Source organism: Ixodes scapularis, unplaced genomic scaffold (genome assembly GCF_016920785.2).
Source record: "Ixodes scapularis isolate PalLabHiFi unplaced genomic scaffold, ASM1692078v2 PGA_scaffold13__105_contigs__length_92229423, whole genome shotgun sequence".
NCBI classification, from domain to species: domain Eukaryota; kingdom Metazoa; phylum Arthropoda; class Arachnida; order Ixodida; family Ixodidae; genus Ixodes; species Ixodes scapularis.
The window spans coordinates 39,249,507-39,259,598 of NW_024609839.1; the positions used below are offsets into that span (position 1 = coordinate 39,249,507).

Below are 10,092 nucleotides of genomic sequence, written 5' to 3' on the forward strand. Positions count from 1 at the left end.
CTACGTTATCTCAACATGGCATCCTCTAATAGTTCGCTAACGATTTGGCAGTGGAACTGCCGCGGTCTCCGCAGAAAGAAAGGGCTTCTCTAACAATTTATGCATAAACAGACAAACAAACCTGACATCATCCTGGTTCAAGAAGCCAACAGTCCTATTACATTACCTGGATACGATCACTTTATGCAAGGCAGCATCACCAAAAAAGATAAACAAACCCCACAAGGAACCCACACACCGGTTACTACCATCACGTACGTAGCTAGGCATATCCCAGCTATTCAAATCGACACCGCCTCTATAAACAACTCAACTCAGGAGCAGGTTATAGTACAATGTCGCTCAACAATCGAGATGTTATGATCGCCAACGTGTACTGGTCTCCAGGACTCGATTCGCCACCTGTGAGGTGGATAGACGCGTATACACAGCAACACAAGCACATGGACATCATCCTAGCTGGTGATTTTAATGTGCATAACACATCCTGGGGCTATACGCGCACCACCAAAACCGGGATGCGTCTCGAACGCAAAACTCAGGACAACAGATATACGCTCCTTAAGGGGTATCCACACGAAGGAGAAATCCGCGGACGGATGTCGTGACGTAAACAGCCCGGGAAACTCCGTCCCAGGCTCCGCCGCGTGCACCGGCGGAGCTTTCGTGCTGACAGCACGAAGCCTCCGCGCCTCCGCCACGGAGGAGAACGGCGCCGCGAGGCGTCAAAAAGGGATGACGTGTGTCTCACGTGATGCGCGCTTCGCGGAGGAAAGGAGCGGATTTCTCCTTCGTGTGGATACCCCATTAACGACACAACGGACCCCACGCGACAGGGCAACAGCGTTGAGCGAGATACTGACCCAGACCTCAGCTGGCATCGCGGTGTGGGAAACGTCACGTGGACGAATCTTCACGAAAACCTAGGCAGTGATCATCACATCATCGAAATCAAGCTAGCTGATCCTCGCATCAAGCCCCGTCCCACTCACTCAGGTCCAAAAACGCACCTCACTGACTGGCACCGGTTTCGATTAGACCTAGACCAGGTACACGGGCCGACAGATCTACAGTCCTGGGTCAACGCCATATGTGAAACGAAATCGAAGCACACTAAAAATATCACACGCACCCCTGAACACCCGCAAATAGACTCTCATCTGCTTAACCTTTGGAACGAGCGACACAGACTAGTCCAAAAATAGGAAGGAAATCGTGGCCTTCGCAAGGCCATCCGACAAATCACGCTAGAAGCTGAAGAATACGCGCAACAAGTTTGTACTGAAAACTGGCTTGAAACGTGTGACCAGCTAAATGGTCAACTGCACACTCCTAAGGTGTAGAAAATTTTACGCACGCTTCTAGGCCAGGGCTACACACGACACACAATGGACAAAATTATGATGCACTCTGGCAAGACGCGAGAACAGACAGCAGAAGAAATTTACCGAACGTTCTATCCCATCGGCCCGAGTACAGAGGAACTTCCTAGCTATCCACCCGAATCACTCGACCAAATGGACACAGGCATCAACAGCAACTTTACGGTAGGTGAGCTACATGCGGCCCTATCTTCGCTCAGAGGAAACACGGCTCCAGGCAAAGACGGTATTACTTACACTACCCTCCGTAACCTCCCACTTCCACAATTAGAACAGCTTCTTGAATACATAAACACCGCATGGGAATCTGGCACCCTTTTATTTATTTATTTAGTATACCCTCAGGGCCAAAGGCATTAGAGAGGGGAGTGGTTACAATCAAGAAGAAATTAAACAAACAGAGTACAGGAAAAATGGTAATACAAATAAACAAAAAATGGCATATAATCATACAATGTTAGCTGAGGCGTTCTTGAAGTGATGGGAGTCTTCGATAGTGGCTATTGAAGCAGGAAGACGATTCCACTCGTCAGATGTGCGTGGCAGAAATGACTGAAAGAAAGCGTTAGTTCTGGCTGATGGAATTCCAACCTTATTAGCATGATCAAACCTAGATGAGATGTACTGAGCAGGTAAAATAAGTTCGTCGTGCAGATGTGAATGGTAAAACAATTTATGAGAGAGATTGAGACGAAAAGCCTTACGGCGAGATGCGAGAGATGGCAGGCTGAGGCTAGACTTCATTGAACTTATGCTCGCGGTTCGGTTATAGTTAAAAAGTATAAAACGAACAGAATTATTTTGGATAATTTCGAGTGAGTTTATTAGGTTTTCTTGGCTGGGATCCCATACTGACGCGGCGTATTCCAATTTAGAGCGAATTAGTGTGGTGTAAAGCAGTAGTTTTAATGACGAAGATGCTCGGGCAAAGTTACGTCGAAGGTATCCCAACATCCGGTTAGCATTATTAATCACGTATGTGGTATGGGCGGTCCAAGTCATATCATGTGAAATATGAATGCCAAGATACTTGTATGAGGATACAGGGTCAAGGGGTATGTTATTAAGGCAGTATTTTGGCTATTGGCAAGGTTTTCTGGACACATGCATTAGTTTACACTTGTTAATATTTAATTCCATGCGCCATGCTTCGCACCAGACAGAGATAGCGTTAAGGTCAGATTGAAGGCAGATTATATCATTATCGAAAGTTATTTCACGAAAAAGTACGCAGTCATCAGCAAATAAGTGAATGTGGGAGGAAACAGTTGACGCGAGATCATTAATGTAAATAAGAAAAAGAAGAGGACCAAGCACCGAGCCTTGCGGTACACCAGAGTGGACACTGCGCGGCTCGGGTGTTAGATCGTTAGCTGAAACAAATTGTGAACGGTTAATAAGAAAGAATTCAAGCCACGTGAGAAGTTTGTGATCAAGGTTTAGTTGACGTAGTTTATAGAGCAGCAGCTTATGACAGACCTTATCGAATGCTTTGGAAAAATCTAAAAATATGCAATCTGCTGATGATGAGTGGTCGAGGATGATATTCATTTTATGCATGAAGGACACCAGTTGTGTTTCACAGGAGTAACTTTTTCGAAAACCATGTTGCGCGAATGTAAAAAATGAATTCGATTCGAGAAAGTTAGCAAGATTGGAAAACAGAATGTGTTCAAGAATTTTACAGGGGATACTGGTGAGTGATATGGGTCGGTAGTTGAGTGCAGAGGTCTTGTTACCTGATTTGTGGAGTGGAATCACCTTCCCGACTTTCTATTCCGCGGGTAGAAAACCATTGTCGAGTGACTGCTGAAAGATCTTTGTTAGTATGATAAAGGAATAAACACTTGTGCTTTTTAAGAATTTTGGATTAACTAGATCGCAACCAGGGGCAGAAGAAGGCTTTAATGATCTAAGTAGGTGTTCTACCCCAGCTGGCTCAATCAATATGGGAAACATTACTGCGTAATCGTACGAATGAACGAAGGGTAGAGAGGGATCCGCAGATTCAGAAAAGTTGCGTATAAAACATTCATTAAGAGTGGACGCGCACAGGTTAGATGGGATTACATTATCAGTATCGTCGATGAGGATTATTTTATTATCATCTTTCGGATTTATAACGCGCCAGAACTTTTTAGTGTCGGTATTTAGCATTAAAGGTAACGTTTGCTGTTGAAATTCTTCCTTGGCTTTTTTTACTGCTGAGACATATTCGTCGGCAGCCTGTTTGTAAGGTATCCAGCGGTCATCATTTGAAGATCGCTTGGCTGATTTAAAAAGACGTTTTTTTTTTGTTTGACAAACGCTTGATGTGAAGATTGTACCATGGTGCGTTACGATTATGACGAACAGTATAAGTAGGGATGTATTTATTGGTTAGCTCGTTAACTTTCGCCAAATATAGATTGCAGTTAGCTTGTACGCTACGAAGATTGAAATCCTCTAAAAATATGTCAAGCAAAGCTGATAGTTCATTATTGATAGCTTCAAAATTAGCTTTTTTATAGTTTCGAAAAGTTTTCGACTTTTTAGGAGCTAAAGGTCTCGACAGGTTAACGTGAAATGAAAGGAGGGCATGGTCGCTTAAACCAGGCAAATAAGTAATGTCCGAAATGAAATCAGATCTAGAGGACAATACGAGGTCAAGGGTGTTAGCTGCCGACTGGGTGATTCTCGTAGGCTGCTTGACAACTTGTGTAAATTAAAAAAACAGAGCAAAAGTCTAAAAACTCCTTCGCTAGAGAGTAGACAGGGTGCATCAGGGGTGGTTCACTGTTCCATGTTATGTACGGGATGTTAAAATCGCCAAGCAAAAATAAAGGCAACGTGGGAAAGCGCGATGAAACAATGTTTGTTGCGTCGTGAAGCTCATTCAAAAATGTGGAGGAATAAGTGGGGGACGATAACACGCACCAACAATTAATTTTCGATGAGTTAGCTCAATGAGAGCCCACACAATTTCAAGGTTACTGGAAATATGAATGCATTGCGATGGGAAGTCTTTGGAAATGGCCAGAAGGACGCCACCGCCCTGACGAAAGGTGCGGTCGCAACGATAAATGGAAAAATTATTAGCGCTCAAAAAAATTTCACAATCCCGAACATACGAGTGCAGTCACGTCTCGGCTAAAACTATTACGTCAGCATTGCAGGTGTCTATGGCAGAGGTTAAGGAATCGTGCTTGTTAACAATGCTGTGAACGTTAGAAAAAAGAAATGATACAGACGCTAAGTTTTGTCCACTGCCCCTCGCGTTTCCCTACGTGGTGGCACGTGCCTCGGTGCTTGGATGACGGTTCACTTGTGCCAGTAGTGGCCCATGCTCGATTACGCTATCACTCAGCAGATGGTAGACGTAATGCTTGTTGTTGATGATAACTTTGTTGTAACGCAGCTGGAAGGTGGGTGCGCCCGGTTGGTTTTTCGCAAACGCGATTAGCTTCTTACGCGCGTGTCGCGTGGCGGGCGAGAAGTCTTCACTGACCGTTACGTTTGTTGCTTTCAATTTTGTACGCGCGGAAAGTATATTCCCCTTTATTTTATAACTTGAAAATTTGACTATGATAGGACGGCATTTACTCGGCGAGTGGGTACCGAGACGATGTGCCCGTTCGATTACATTGTCAGGTAGGACGTCAAATAGGCCTGTTAAAACGCTTTTTATCTTCGCCTCGGACTGTTCCCATGACTCACGAGAATCAGGAATACCCCAAAAAAGCAGGTTGTCTCGCCGTGATTGCTCCTCCAGCTCATCGAGGCGTGATTGCAAAAGGTTCTGCTGAGTGGTCATGGTCTCCACTGAACCATGGAAGCTGGACATATTTTGGCCAAAATCGTCAAAGGCGTTACTTTTTTCTTCAACGGCATCTAGTCCTTTCTGAGTGCAGCCAATTTTGGTTTCAATATTTTTTTGGCCAGCCTTAATTGACTTTACGTCCGCAACCAACTCAGCTTGACTCTTTGCAGATTGCACTGACCGCGCGTGAAGGTCTTTCAGTAGGTGAAAAAGGACAGCCATTTGTTCTGAGGGCTCATCAGGCAACGAATCTAACTCAAGCAAAGCCTCAGAACGGGTGACGGGTCCCGGGTTCATCTCTACGTCCCCAGAGCACAGTAACAATAACATCATTGAGTAACATTCGCCAAGTGTTTCACACATGACCCGTGGGCACGGGAGCAGAAATAAAAAACGGTTGTCGTTTTTTTTAGCGAAGAGTGGAAAGCATTTACAAACCTGCGAAATGCAAAAGCAGGGCATGTGAGCCATTCTGTCGTTGTTGCTGCTTCCGTGCCCACTGAAAAAACGGTCGGTCTTCTGACAGTTTAAATTGGCTGCAGGAATTGATGTCGCTGTCATTGATGCCGTCGCAGTGAAAAGGGGCTGATCCAGACGCGGCAAGTCCGCGTCTGGATCCCTTCCACAAGAATGGAAAGCGGCAGTGATAATCCCAATCCCTAAACCCGGCAAGCCCCCCAACTCTATTACCAACCTTCGTCCGATATCCCTCACATCATGTGTAGGCAAATTAATGCAACGCATGGCCGTCAATCGTCTCAATTGGCACATAGAAAGTAGTGACGCTCTGCCCTACACAATGACAGGCTTCCGATCACACGTCAGCGCTCAGGACACCATGCTCCGAATCTCGGAGGATGTGTAACAAAATCTTAGCCTAGTCCAAACCCGAACAATCGCGGGTGTAGACATACTCAAAGCGTTCAATAACGTACCACATTCAGCCATCCTTACCAACCTTCTGACACTGCAACCGGGCGCTCGCCTCTACAACTATATAAAAGCTTTCTTAACTGGTCGTTCTGTACAAATACAAATTAATGGAGAGCTTTCGACACCTCGAGCACTAAATACCGGCGTCTCTCAAGGTTCCATTCTTTCCCCCACTCTCTTTAATATTGCCCTACTTCACCTACCTGCCCAGCTCAGTTCTAAATCACACCTGCAACACAACATTTATGCAGATGTCATTACAATTTGGTGTTGTAAAGGATCCCTTGGACAACAGGAACACACGATCCAGTCAGGTCTGAATGTCATTCAGAACCACCTGAGCAGTATTGGCCTCAAATGCTCTCCCACCAAATCTGAATTCATTGTAGTTACCAATCAAACAGGTCGTAAAGCAGAAGAGCAACGCGACAGCATCAAGCTCCACATTGACCACACCCCTATTCCTCGCCGCTCTCACATCCGAATACTGGGATTCCTCCTACAGGACAATGGCAAGGCCCACGTATGGATGGACACGATTCTCCGGCAGCTCAATCAGATTTACCACATGCTAAGTAGAGCAACGCGCAGACAAAGAGGACTCAAGGAACAGGAGCTTCGCAAGATTATCGAGGCCCTTGTGTACTCCCGTGTACTGTACCAGCTTCCATATCTATCCATCACCAAGACTCAGCTCTCCAAATTGGAAGCAGCGCTCCGAAGATACACCAGACTAGCCGTGGGAGTACGACGATTTGCCGGAAATTTTCTAGTGGCCTCGACTGGTCTTCTTAACACACTTGAAGAACGTACCACTATTTGCCGCCAAGCACATATTGCAAGGCTTGAAACATCCCCCCAAGGCCGCAAGCTCCTCGAGCATCAAGGCTACAACACCACCACCTTGCCTCCTTTTCCACCACCCCCACCCCCACCGTGGGAGTCCCTACCCCCCGTCACAGTCATGCCCATACCTCAGCATATGCATCGGACAAACATGCTGCCCGACGCACGCAACTAGTCCAACGGATAGACCGCGAGACACCAAGAGCGGATACCACATATTACTACACAGATGCCAGTCACAGTCCCAGCAGAAGCAAAACGGCTGTAGTAGGGCCTGGCTATGAGCATATTAATGAACACAGCAATGTCCCGACCGCATCCGCCGCGGAGACCCTAGCGGTTCTTGAAGCCATCACTCGACCTCACCATCCTACTCACCACATTTGCATTCGAACAGATAGCCAGGAAACATGCCGCAGTTTTCGTTACGGTGCGCTACCCGGACATATCCACAGCCATTTGCAACGTCACCTTGACACGCATCCCTCCCTCCATGTTACCTTGAAGTGGATCCCCGGACATCAAGGCGTAGAGGAACACAACCGAGCTCATGAGCTCACCCGGGTTACGAATTTTCCGGGTCCTCCGTGCCTCTGGCCGTCCGACTATGACCATAAGGAACACCGAAAACTCTTGCACAAGGAGCGTACATCCCTCTTAAGAGAACTACGCGCTAACACCGCCACAATTATCGCTCCCCCCAATCCCTCTCGCGGGAGGACAGCGCCATTCTCCGCAGACTTCAGACCAATTCGGTCGTGACTCCCCTTTTTCGCCACTATATTCAGGGCCTTGCCGGACGCCCGAAATGCCCCAACTGCGGCGAATACCCCTCTCTAGAACACTGCCTGTGGCAACGCTCCTACATTCAACCTACCCTCCTATCCTCTCTTTCCTCCCTATCTCACAGTCTCCAACCTCACTCATGGACGGACTGGCTTAGTCCACCAACCGATGCACATATTCTCCTGCCGGCGCTCATTCAGCACGTGAAAAACGTGTTGGTGAGGACTGGTCGGTGACTAAATACAACTGAGCGCCGGACCTTGGCGTAAAAATAAAGAGTTTTTTCTCTCTCTCTCGGTATGTATAGCATCACATTCCAGGAGACAATTTTGAGAATTATTATAATTATCTTTTTGTGATTTTTTCATACCGTCCATTGTTCAATAAGTCGGCTCTGTTCGCTATGGCAACTAAGTCCAAACGTTTTTTTTTTTTTTGGGGGGGGGGGGGGGGGTGGGGGGCAGTTGCCTTTTAAGCAGGAAGCCACACAAATCGTCTGACAAGATTTATTTTTATACTATCACGTACCTCTGTATGCCTATTGTTATATTGCGTGAAAGCATTTTGATATTAACAATATTTATTTTTTCTATAAATTTTTCAATCTGGTCTCTCGCAACAGACGTCGTCTCTCTTTGCTGTGTGGAAGTGCGAACGAGTTTTTTGGGCAGTTACCCCTCGCTCAGGAAGGCACACAAATCGTCTGACAAGATTTATTTTTATCCTATCACGTACCTCTGTATGCCTATTATTATATTCCGGGAGAGCATTTTGATATTAACAATATTTTTTTTTATAAATTTTCCAATCTGGTCTCTTGCAACAGTCGCCCGCTCTCTTTACGGTAACAATTAAGTCCGAACGAGTTTTTTGGGCAGTTGCCCCTCGCTCAGGAAGCATCACGAATCGTCTGACAAGATTCATTTCTATCCTAACACGTACCTTTGTATGCCTATTATTATATTCCGGGAGAGCATTTTGATATTAACAATTTTTATTATTTTATAATTTCTTCAATATGGTCTCTCGCAACAGACGTCGTCTCTCTTCGCTGTGTAGAAGTGCGAACGAGTTTTTTGGGCAGTTGCCCCTCGCTCAGGAAGCCACACAAATCGTCTGACAAGATTCATTTTTATCGTATCATGTACCTCTGTATGCCTATTATTATATTCCGTGAGAGCTTTTTGATCGTAACAAGATTTATTTCTTCTATAAATTTTTCAAGCTGGTCTCTCACAACAGACGTCGTCTCTCTTCGCTGTGTAGAAGTGCGAACGAGTTTTTTGGGCAGTTGCCCCTCGCTCAGGAAGCCACACAAATCGTCTGACAAGATTCATTTTTATCGCATCATGTACCTCTGTATGCCTATTATTATATTCCGTGAGAGCTTTTTGATCGTAACAATATTTATTTCTTCTATAAATTTTCAAATCTGGTCTCTCGCAACAGACGTTGTCTCTCTTCGCTGTGTAGAAGTGCAAACGAGTTTTTTGGGCAGTTGCCCCTCGCTCAGGAAGCCACACAAATCGTCTGACAAGATTCATTTTTATCATATCACGTACCTCTGTATGCCTATAATTATATTCCGGGAGAGCATTTTGATATTAACAATATTTTTTTTTATAAATTTTCCAATCTGGTCTCTTGCAACAGTCGTCCGCTCTCTTTACGGTAACAATTAAGTCCGAACGAGTTTTTTGGGCAGTTGCCCCTCGCTCAGGAAGCATCACGAATCGTCTGACAAGATTCATTTCTATCCTAACACGTACCTTTGTATGCCTATTATTATATTCCGGGAGAGCATTTTGATATTAACAATTTTTATTATTTTATAATTTCTTCAATATGGTCTCTCGCAACAGACGTCGTCTCTCTTCGCTGTGTAGAAGTGCGAACGAGTTTTTTGGGCAGTTGCCCCTCGCTCAGGAAGCCACACAAATCGTCTGACAAGATTCATTTTTATCGTATCATGTACCTCTGTATGCCTATTATTATATTCCGTGAGAGCTTTTTGATCGTAACGATATTTATTTTTTCTATAAATTTTCCAATCTGGTCTCTCGCAACAGACGTTGTCTCTCTTCGCTGTGTAGAAGTGCAAACGAGTTTTTTGGGCGGTTGCCCCTCGCTCAGGAAGCCACACAAATCGTCTGACAAGATTCATTTTTATCGCATCATGTACCTCTGTATGCCTATTATTATATTCCGTGAGAGCTTTTTGATCGTAACAATATTTATTTCTTCTATAAATTTTCCAATCTGGTCTCTCGCAACAGACGTTGTCTCTCTTCGCTGTGTAGAAGTGCAAACGAGTTTTTTGGGCAGTTGCCCCTCGCTCAGGAAGCC

General features: G+C 45.3%; 1 pseudogene; it reads left to right on the top strand.

Moving 5' to 3' along the window:
• The first annotated feature begins 335 nt into the window (after positions 1-335).
• Positions 336-9,219, top strand: LOC115327353 (annotated as a pseudogene).
• Positions 9,220-10,092: the final 873 nt, after the last annotated feature.